A 12652-nucleotide genomic window follows, 5' to 3' on the forward strand; every position below is an offset into this window, starting at 1 on the left:
CTATTTACATTATAGCCCCCTAGACTATTGAGGGACTTACACACTTTATGTTACATCACAATAATACAATAGACATATAATAATTATCCTACCGACACTTTAATTTAATAACAATCCCTTCCATATTGAAAGGACACGTGTTTTCAATAATGTCTTCTTTAATAATGGCTTCTTATGTCATTGCTTATGTAACGACATGACGGAATTAATAAAATTAAGACAGAATATACCTGAATGATGCGTTGGAATGGATTGACGATGGATTGATTGTCTGGGTTTGATATGTTTATATGAATATATGGATATGTTTGGATAGGGTTCTGCTATTCAGAAATAGACGAGCTATTTCAACAGAAGAAGATTGAGATCAACTCAAATCTTAAACACTCAAACTTAGCTTGTTTATTCCATATGGGCAAAGGCCCTATTTATAGGCTCAAAGGAGCCGAGTACAATAATTGAGTTGCAATCGTTTGATTGCAATATGACAAACCTATTTACATTATAGCCCCCTAGACTATTGAGGGACTTACACACTTTATGTTACTATGCTACCGACACTTTGCATACAATAATTATAAAAGACAAAACCATAAATAATTACAAATTCCTTTTCATATTGAAAGGCCACATGTCTTCAATAATGTGTCTTCTTTAATAATGGCTTCTTATGTCATTGCTTACGTCATTCCTCCCGCCTCCGAAAAGACATGTTTTTTGAATAATGTTTGCTTGTGTCATGGCTGACGTTAATGGTGTTCACAATGTTTCTTTCATGAATGAATGCTTTTTTGAACTGTTGTTGTTCTTGCTTCATGATGGCTTCCATTCTCTCGTCAAAGTGTCTGCTATATGATTGTTTGCGCTTTTGATGTATCTAAGATAAGGATGAAATTGATGTAATTGTAATTGCCAGCGAATCAATCGTCCACGGCAATAATCTTCTTGAAGTTTATAGCGCCAAAATCCAAGTAGATACTTGGAATCTGTTCGTAACTCGAATCTTGTTTGTAGAAGCTCGACTTTCCATTTTTTCAATGTTCTGAGACATGCTAGTGTTTCTCGTTCATGTGTGCTGTAATTTTGCTCCGTTTGGGAAAATGCTCCCGATATATACTTGCATAGTTTTTGCTCGTATTTATCTGTTTTTAATACTTCAGATGATACATCTGTATCAATGTATGCTTTTGGTGATATTTTCATATCACTGTATACTTTATCATTGTTTACTTCAGATGGTATTTTCATACCAATGTGTGCTTTATCATTGTATACTTTTGATGAGTTAGATATGAGGTTTCCCTCACTATCTAATCTCAATAATACTTTTCCCCGTATAATTGCTTTTAGGCATCCTGCCCAAGTGTCTTGTGATACATCTGTTTCTACGATTAAGAAATCATCTATTTTTGCATTATATAAAGTAGGGAGAACTTGAATGTTTTGTTTTATATTTTGTACTAAAATAGTATATGTATTGGTCCAAGACCAAGGTATTTTTTCTGATATTTTCTTTTGTAAAACTTTTCTTTCTTTTGCTAAATTTTTTAAAAATCCTTGTTCTGCAATATAATTTAAACAACCAAGAAATCGTTGTATTTGTTTTCTATTTTCAAGTTTATTAGGAAACATATTTAATTTTTCTCGTATATTGTCTGTTAACGATAATTGACCATTTTCTCCAATTTTTAAACCGAGATATTCAACTGTAGTTTGAAAAAGTTTTGATTTCTTTTTTGATAAAACTAAACCCTTTTCTTTAATTCTTTTTAAAACCTTGATGACTGCATCAATGTGTGTTTGTTCGTTTCCTTTTGTAAAAACAATTATATCATCAATATATGCAAGACAAATATGATCTAAACCATTTAAGGTTTCATCCATGAATCGCTGATATATTGCTGGTGCCTGTTTTAAACCGAATGGAAGAACATTCCATTCATAATGCTTCTGAGGAGGACATGAGAAAGCGGTTAGTGGTTTCGTATTTTCATGTAAGCGTAATTGCCAATATCCGGATTTTGCATCAAATGTACTAAAATGTGTATTTCCTTTTATTTTTTCTAAAATATATTCTTTTCGTGGTAATTTATATGAATCTCCTATAGTAGCATCATTCATCTTTTTATAATTAATTACCATTCTTCGTTTGCCTCGTTTTATTTCATTATTATTTTCTACATAGAATGCAGGTGCAGAATGAGGACTCTTGCTAGGTCGAATGATTCCTTTTTCTAATAGTTCAGTGCATTCCTGTTTAAATTCAGAAACATCTTTTATACTATATGGAATTTTATTTGGAACATTTATTTCATCATTAGGGTTTTTTAATAATATTACTATTTCTTGATTATTTTTATTTTTTAAATGATCTAGCGGGTTTTCGCTACATACTTCTTCGAGTTGTTTTTCAGCAATTTCTTTAGCAAATGTTAGTAATATGCGTAATTGAAAACCAACCTCTTGTTTGATTATTTTAATAAGATCATAATGTTTGATAATTGCAGTTTTTATAAAACCTTTTGTTGGATGATTGAGACTTATATCGTCATTTGTTTGTATAAATGGTTGATATAATTTAAGGAAATTATTTCCTATAACTAAATCTATTCCTGAATCATGTTGATATATAGTTGGAGTTTTAAATGGTGTTTTTTCAATTACTATATCTATATCTCTTCCTACGAACCAAATTTTGTGAATTGATTTATCAGCAATTGTGATCTTTAATGGTTTTTCTAATTTTTCCCAATTTTTTAATATCTTTTTTCTTCCAAAACATAAAGTAGCTCCTGTATCTATATATGAAACTAATTCTTTATCTTGTATTTTGGTTGTAATAAAGGTACTGTTTTGGTTAATATTTGTTTTTCTTTTACTCATTTTAGGATTAGTTTATAAATTTCTTTTAATTGATGTTTTTTCTTGTAAAGCTTTTATATTAACAAGTTGTGTTTGTTAGAGTGGTTGAAACATTGCGTATTGTTTTTAGATTTTGATTTTGTGATTTTTTGTTTTTATAACTCCATAATTTTTTATTTATCATTGTAATTATAGTATATTTGAGTTTTATTATTCATTTTTATTTTACCATGTGAAAGGTCGTTTAATGGTAAGTGGTTTTTCTTTAAGTAGTGGTTTTTCATTGAGTGGTTCTTCTTTAATTGTTTTTATTATTTTTAAATATTTTTCAAGTAGATTTTTCTGTTGAGTTAAATTCTGTAATAATTCAGGGATTTGTTTTAATACAATTAAACTTTCTATTTCTATAATATTGTTTAATTTTTGACTTATTATATTTAGTTTTTCTCCTACTGATTTATCTTCTTCAGGATTAAGACCGATGTTATATATTGTTCCTTGTGGTAAATTTTGTGGTATTTCTATAATCATTTCTTTATCTGGTATACATGGTTTTGTATTTTGATATGATCCTTCAAGTGTTTTAAAATATTTTAGGGAATTACTAGATGATTCTGTCATATTCTTAAACTTAATGATCTAATCATTTCTTTAATATCTTCTAGCTTTTCATCGTTATTTTCATTAGATGTTGAAGGCTGACATTCTGAAATAGAAGATCTACCTATTATAGTTGAAAATGGAGGTTCTATAATTGGACTTCTTTTTATTAACGGAGTAGTTATTATTGGTTGAAAATTAGTTTCATTGAATATTCTATTATTAGTCATATTTGGTGATTCAAGGGATAATAAAGGGGTAAATAATTTATCTATATAAATTCTATCTTCTGTTTTAAATGTAATACTATGATGAGAATTTGTTAATGCATAATTTATTTGATATGTAATAGTAAATGGATGATTACCTTTTATCATAAAATTTTGTCTTAATAATTTATATCGTACAGTAATACTATTACTTAAATTTTTATCTTTAAGACTTAATCCTAACTGAATATTAATATCAAATTTTATTTTTCCTTCAATTAAATTACCTTCTCCTTTTGCAATAATACTTTCTTGGTTATTAATTATACGATCATCTCTGATTTCTAATTCTATTGGTGTATTTAAATTATTTACAGTACTTTTTAAGATTATTTGAATAGTTGATATATGAATATAAGCGATTTTTATTCTATCTGTTTCTTTAATATGAGATAATCTATTTCTAATTTGTTGTTTATTTATTATGGGTATAGTAATATTTCCTTGAGTTAATTCTATAGGTATTGCTTGTTCTCCTATAATTTTTTCATAATATATAATATTTTTTCTAGAAAAGAAAATTTTAAATGTGTTATATCTAAAATTGTGTCTTTCGGATAGTGTGAAATTTGATTTTCTTATAGCGTCTTTATTGATGTTATTTTTATTAATTAAAGCATCAAAAGTGTATCCAGATTCATTTTCTTCGTTATTAATAACTATTGGTGAGTTTTCTATTTCTTGAGACATACTTATAGTATTAAATCTTCTTTCGATAAATATTTTAATTGTTGATAACTTTTTTAAATATGAATATTTAAAAACAATGGTTATTCATTATCATGTTTATGATGTTTATCATGTTTATGATACTTATCATGTTTATGATGCTTATCATGTTTATGATGTTGCATATGCATATGTATATATTCTTATTAACGATAGATTGAATATGCAAACTAATAATAAGAATAATAAGAACGTTACTTAGCTCTGATACCAAAATTAACGACATGACGGAATTAATAAAATTAAGACAGAATATACCTGAATGATGCGTTGGAATGGATTGACGATGGATTGATTGTCTGGATTTGATATGTTTATATGAATATATGGATATGTTTGGATAGGGTTCTGCTATTCAGAAATAGACGAGCTATTTCAACAGAAGAAGATTGAGATCAACTCAAATCTTAAACACTCAAACTTAGCTTGTTTATTCCATATGGGCAAAGGCCCTATTTATAGGCTCAAAGGAGCCGAGTACAATAATTGAGTTGCAATCGTTTGATTGCAATATGACAAACCTATTTACATTATAGCCCCCTAGACAATTGAGGGACTTACACACTTTATGTTACTATGCTACCGACACTTTGCATACAATAATTATAAAAGACAAAACCATAAATAATTACAAATTCCTTTTCATATTGAAAGGCCACATGTCTTCAATAATGTGTCTTCTTTAATAATGGCTTCTTATGTTATTGCTTACGTCATTCAAGGGATTGTTATTAAATTAAAGTGTCGGTAGGATAATTATTATATGTCTATTGTATTATTGTGATGTAACATAAAGTGTGTAAGTCCCTCAATAGTCTAGGGGGCTATAATGTAAATAGGTTCGTCATATTGCAATCAAACGATTGCAACTCAATTATTGTACTCGGCTCCTTTGAGCCTATAAATAGGGCATTTGCCCATATGGAATAAACAAGCTAAGTTTGAGTGTTTAAGATTTGAGTTGATCTCAATCTTCTTCTGTTGAAATAGCTCGTCTATTTCTGAATAGCAGAACCCTATCCAAACATATCCATATATTCATATAAACATATCAAACCCAGACAATCAATCCATCGTCAATCCATTCCAACGCATCATTCAGGTATATTCTGTCTTAATTTTATTAATTCCGTCATGTCGTTAATTTTGGTATCAAAGCTAAGTAACGTTCTTATTATTCTTATTATCAGTTTGCATATTCAATCTATCGTTAATAAGAATATATGCATATGCAGCATCATAAACATGATAAGCATCATAAACATGATAAGCATCATAAACATGATAAACATCATAAACATGAAAATAAATAATCATTATTTTTAAGTACCCATATTCAAAAAATCATCGTTATTAAAACAATTAAAAATTATCGAAAGAAGATTTAATATCATAAATATGTCTCAAGATATTCTATTCAATTGTTATATTATCAGATCCTATGACTTTATGGGATTATTTTATTCATGGGTTCATCGACACCATCTATCTAGAAGGCACCAATCTACACTGCATCAGCGAATTCCCTTCTGCTGTGCAAACTATCATCAGAAATTATAAAATACGCTTTGCAAAACAAGAAAGAGGATTATTCATCAAAATGCATTCTAGCTACCCAATTTTTGATGAAGAATCTCAACTAATTGTCCCAAGTATTACTTTTGCAAACATGGGAATAAGCAACGGCTCAAAACCAACAAAAGATGATCTACCCCATGAATCCCCAACACAAGAACATCTAATCTTTGCACTTGCCGGTGTTTATTTAGCATCATCACGCATTGGCAACGGTAAAGATCAAAGGTCAAGAATCAGAGTAAATTATGCTAGTAAAACTTTCATTATCTACTCTTTAACAGACAATGAAATCACTCCGGAAGCAATGAAAGCAATTGAAACATTCGAACAACCTTTCGAAAAATTTTCTCATCAACTGGCTGAATTACCCGATGATATCAAGAAACAACTTTGCAAACATATTATGCATGCTCCAAGACACAATTGCAGTCACTGTTCAGAAAACACAGAAGAAACACCATTCATGGAAGATTAACGCCAGCCATGACACAAGCAAACATTATTCAAAAACATGTCTTTTCGGAGGCGGGAGGAATGACGTAAGCAATGACATAAGAAGCCATTATTAAAGAAGACATTATTGAAAACACGTGTCCTTTCAATATGGAAGGGATTGTTATTAAATTAAAGTGTCGGTAGGATAATTATTATATGTCTATTGTATTATTGTGATGTAACATAAAGTGTGTAAGTCCCTCAATAGTCTAGGGGGCTATAATGTAAATAGGTTTGTCATATTGCAATCAAACGATTGCAACTCAATTATTGTACTCGGCTCCTTTGAGCCTATAAATAGGGCCTTTGCCCATATGGAATAAACAAGCTAAGTTTGAGTGTTTAAGATTTGAGTTGATCTCAATCTTCTTCTGTTGAAATAGCTCGTCTATTTCTGAATAGCAGAACCCTATCCAAACATATCCATATATTCATATAAACATATCAAACCCAGACAATCAATCCATCGTCAATCCATTCCAACGCATCATTCAGGTATATTCTGTCTTAATTTTATTAATTCCGTCATGTCGTTAATTTTGGTATCAGAGCTAAGTAACGTTCTTATTATTCTTATTATCAGTTTGCATATTCAATCTATCGTTAATAAGAATATATGCATATGCAGCATCATAAACATGATAAGCATCATAAACATGATAAACATCATAAACATGAAAATAAATAATCATTATTTTTAAGTACCCATATTCAAAAAATCATCGTTATTAAAACAATTAAAAATTATCGAAAGAAGATTTAATATCATAAATATGTCTCAAGATATTCTATTCAATTGTTATATTATTTCTCCATGATAATCTCATTCCGAGTTATTTTAACCATTAATTCTACAAAATTTGAAATTTTTATTAAAATAATACTCGTTCTTAATAATCAAATTAATCAAATTCATACTTGAAATATATATTTATGTCTAACAAAATTCTGATGAATTGTATTCCTAATAGAAATATTATTTTAAGAATACAACAAATCCAAGAATCTATAAATAATTCTAAGAAAAATCTCAAGGATTCTTACAAACCTAATAATCAAGGTACGATTTTAAACAATAACCATATTCATGATGTTAGATATTTCATAAGAACTAGTATTAAAATCCGTTACAAGCAAATACGACGTCTAAAAACAAAACTATTTGTATTCTAAAACATATGTCTTTTAAACACTACTATTAAATAAATTTTAATCGTAACTTTAAATCTAAAACGAAACTAAACTATTATTATTATAAAATTATAATCATGAGTTTTTCAAGTCTAGATACAAATAAACAAGAATTAAAATTTTTTCGTAAAACATTGAAACAATCTAAAAAATTTCTTTTAGTCTTAAAAATAGATTCTGACATATCAATGATAAATTGTATATCTAATATTGAAGCAATACATATAATAAACAATAGTATAAATTGGAAACAAGAACAAATAAAAAATCTTGAAGATAAAATAACAAAATTAATTTGTTAAATATGATAGAAAAAACAACTACTTCACTAGAAAAAAGAAACTAAAAATTTTATATATGGAAACTTTACAAGAAAAAGTAGAAACACTAACTAAATTATTTGCAGCACTAGAAATTCCATCTGAAACGCAAGAAAATAATATAGAAATAGAAAATAATTCAGATGATAATGACGCAGAAGTAATATATGATTTTTCTTCAGATGATGAAAACCCTTATTCAAATCCATATAGAGATTCACAAAACAATTTTGGATTAAAACGAAAACAATCATATGTTGAAGATGATTATCAAAGTCAATATATTTATGGACCACCTTCATTAGAAGAAAATTTTTTATATAGACAAGGAATGGTTAAAAATAAACAAAACAAATGGGAAAAAATACCTCCTCAATACATACCTAAATTATTTACATTTCCAACAAATTCAGATATTCTTTTTATTGATTGTGACCAAAATCCTGAAGCAAAAATTCAAGAATGGAGTAATAAAATGGGAGTACAAATTCAGTTAACCGAAGAATTAAGAAATTTACACCCAAAACACTTTCTTAATTATATCATTCATAAAACACAAGGTAACGCATATCGTTTCCTTTCATCTCTTGATGAAACCGAAACAATGATGATAGCCACCACCGATGCTATGGAAACATTTAAAAATGTATTAAGCCGTCTTATTCAGGAATTCATAGGAAAACAAATTGAAGATAAAATATCAAAAGAAGCTTTTCAATTAGAATCACTATGGCATTTAACTAATTTACGAATTTGTAATATGTGTTATTTAGAACCATTTATATGTGAATATTCTGAACATTATTATAATTTAGATTCCATTAGAAAAAAGGCAGCATTAGATATGTTTTATCAAAAATTACCATCATTAGTAAGCCAAAGTGTAATAAAAGATTTCCAAGAAGCATTACAACAAAATAAAGTTGCAGACACCTTAGGAGCACGAATAAGCATATTAAAAGCATGGATGCAGAAAAAATGTTTAGAACAAAAAACAGCACAAGATGCAAAAATTGATTTATGTTGTGACATCCTTTCTAACAAAGTAAATCAATACGGTTGTAAAGAAAAACAACAAAGTAAAAAGAAAATTTGGAAAAAACAAACTTATAAACCCAAATATAAAGAATATTATAAACAAGGGGAAAGAAAATATTTCCGAAATAGAAAACAATATAAACAAAAATATCAATCCAAAACAAATTATTGCCCATCGAATAAAAAAGACTGTAAATGTTGGATATGTCAAGAAGAAGGACACAAAGCTTATGAATGCCCGAAAAAGACTAAAAACGAAAAAGAAACAAATATATTAAAAATTGCATACGACCTTGGATACGAACCCATAGAAGATTCAGACATAAATTCAGATATAGATATTTATGCATATACAACTGATTCTGATTAAGATGCAGGTACATAATCCTATGGGAAAAGTATTATTGGGACTAGATAACGAGGGAAACCTCATATCTGACCCATCAAAAGTATACAGTGATATGAAAGTATCACCAAAAGCATACATTGGTATGAAAATACCATCTGAAGTAAACAATGATAAAGTATACAGTGATATGAAAATATCACCAAAAGCATACAGTGATATGAATATATCACCAAAAGCATACATTGATATGAAAATTTTCATATCAAACAATTTTCAGCAATTATTCAGGTACCCAAGAGACGCAAACATTCAGTCCACAAATACATTGAAATGGAAGCAATCATGAAGCAAATCAAACACCAGTTCAAACAGAAAGAAGATCAAGAAGCATCATTAGTCAGACAACTCGAAGCAGTCAGACGAGAAAAAGAACAACTACGACAAACAATACAAATTCTATCATCTCAATCAGTACCTAAAGAAGAAGCAGCTAGCAGTTCAACAACGAAGCAACCAAAAGAAGACATTCAAGAAATTTCATCCGATGATAGTCAGCCACAAACAATGCTCAAGTCAGAAAAACAACCTATAATACAAAATCCAGAAGAATATCCACCACTTCAAGCAGATCAAAATATAAAGAAATGGTACGTGATTTTCAACGAAGAAAACAAAGGAGTATATGACAATTGGGGAATTGCCAGTTCATATATTCTTGGAAGAAATATTATTCACAAAAGTTACAAAACAAAAAATGAAGCAGAAGCCGCATACAACGAAGCATACAAAGCAGTAATAAAAGATAACGTAGAATGTTCAAAAACAGTTCTCCTAACACCACAAAAATCTATGACCAGCTTCACACCACAAAAACTTGTATCCATCCCAAGATCCCTTAACCAATTAAATGCAAAAATTGCCCTTGAATCCATTCTATCAACCAAAGAAAAAGAAGCCATGAAAAAACCATCTGCCAAAAAATTTGCCGAATTATGGGACAGCCTAATCTCATACACCGAAGTCCATTCTCTGATGGGCTTTTACCCAGTAGCCAGACGACCAGGTCCTAAAGCAGTTTTCTTAGCCGACTTATCAGATCCTATGACTTTATGGGATTATTTTATTCATGGGTTCATCGACACCATCTATCTAGAAGGCACCAATCTACACTGCATCAGCGAATTCCCTTCTGCTGTGCAAACTATCATCAGAAATTATAAAATACGCTTTGCAAAACAAGAAAGAGGATTATTCATCAAAATGCATTCTAGCTACCCAATTTTTGATGAAGAATCTCAACTAATTGTCCCAAGTATTACTTTTGCAAACATGGGAATAAGCAACGGCTCAAAACCAACAAAAGATGATCTACCCCATGAATCCCCAACACAAGAACATCTAATCTTTGCACTTGCCGGTGTTTATTTAGCATCATCACGCATTGGCAACGGTAAAGATCAAAGGTCAAGAATCAGAGTAAATTATGCTAGTAAAACTTTCATTATCTACTCTTTAACAGACAATGAAATCACTCCGGAAGCAATGAAAGCAATTGAAACATTCGAACAACCTTTCGAAAAATTTTCTCATCAACTGGCTGAATTACCCGATGATATCAAGAAACAACTTTGCAAACATATTATGCATGCTCCAAGACACAATTGCAGTCACTGTTCAGAAAACACAGAAGAAACACCATTCATGGAAGATTAACGCCAGCCATGACACAAGCAAACATTATTCAAAAACATGTCTTTTCGGAGGCGGGAGGAATGACGTAAGCAATGACATAAGAAGCCATTATTAAAGAAGACATTATTGAAAACACGTGTCCTTTCAATATGGAAGGGATTGTTATTAAATTAAAGTGTCGGTAGGATAATTATTATATGTCTATTGTATTATTGTGATGTAACATAAAGTGTGTAAGTCCCTCAATAGTCTAGGGGGCTATAATGTAAATAGGTTTGTCATATTGCAATCAAACGATTGCAACTCAATTATTGTACTCGGCTCCTTTGAGCCTATAAATAGGGCCTTTGCCCATATGGAATAAACAAGCTAAGTTTGAGTGTTTAAGATTTGAGTTGATCTCAATCTTCTTCTGTTGAAATAGCTCGTCTATTTCTGAATAGCAGAACCCTATCCAAACATATCCATATATTCATATAAACATATCAAACCCAGACAATCAATCCATCGTCAATCCATTCCAACGCATCATTCAGGTATATTCTGTCTTAATTTTATTAATTCCGTCATGTCGTTAATTTTGGTATCAGAGCTAAGTAACGTTCTTATTATTCTTATTATCAGTTTGCATATTCAATCTATCGTTAATAAGAATATATGCATATGCAGCATCATAAACATGATAAGCATCATAAACATGATAAGCATCATAAACATGATAAACATCATAAACATGAAAATAAATAATCATTATTTTTAAGTACCCATATTCAAAAAATCATCGTTATTAAAACAATTAAAAATTATCGAAAGAAGATTTAATATCATAAATATGTCTCAAGATATTCTATTCAATTGTTATATTATTTCTCCATGATAATCTCATTCCGAGTTATTTTAACCATTAATTCTACAAAATTTGAAATTTTTATTAAAATAATACTCGTTCTTAATAATCAAATTAATCAAATTCATACTTGAAATATATATTTATGTCTAACAAAATTCTGATGAATTGTATTCCTAATAGAAATATTATTTTAAGAATACAACAAATCCAAGAATCTATAAATAATTCTAAGAAAAATCTCAAGGATTCTTACAAACCTAATAATCAAGGTACGATTTTAAACAATAACCATATTCATGATGTTAGATATTTCATAAGAACTAGTATTAAAATCCGTTACAAGCAAATACGACGTCTAAAAACAAAACTATTTGTATTCTAAAACATATGTCTTTTAAACACTACTATTAAATAAATTTTAATCGTAACTTTAAATCTAAAACGAAACTAAACTATTATTATTATAAAATTATAATCATGAGTTTTTCAAGTCTAGATACAAATAAACAAGAATTAAAATTTTTTCGTAAAACATTGAAACAATCTAAAAAATTTCTTTTAGTCTTAAAAATAGATTCTGACATATCAATGATAAATTGTATATCTAATATTGAAGCAATACATATAATAAATAATAGTATAAATTGGAAACAAGAACAAATAAAAAATCTTGAAGATA

This window comes from Lactuca virosa, chromosome 9, assembly GCF_052849685.1.
Source record: "Lactuca virosa cultivar CGN04683 chromosome 9, Lactuca_virosa_CGN04683_v6, whole genome shotgun sequence".
NCBI lineage: Eukaryota > Viridiplantae > Streptophyta > Magnoliopsida > Asterales > Asteraceae > Lactuca > Lactuca virosa.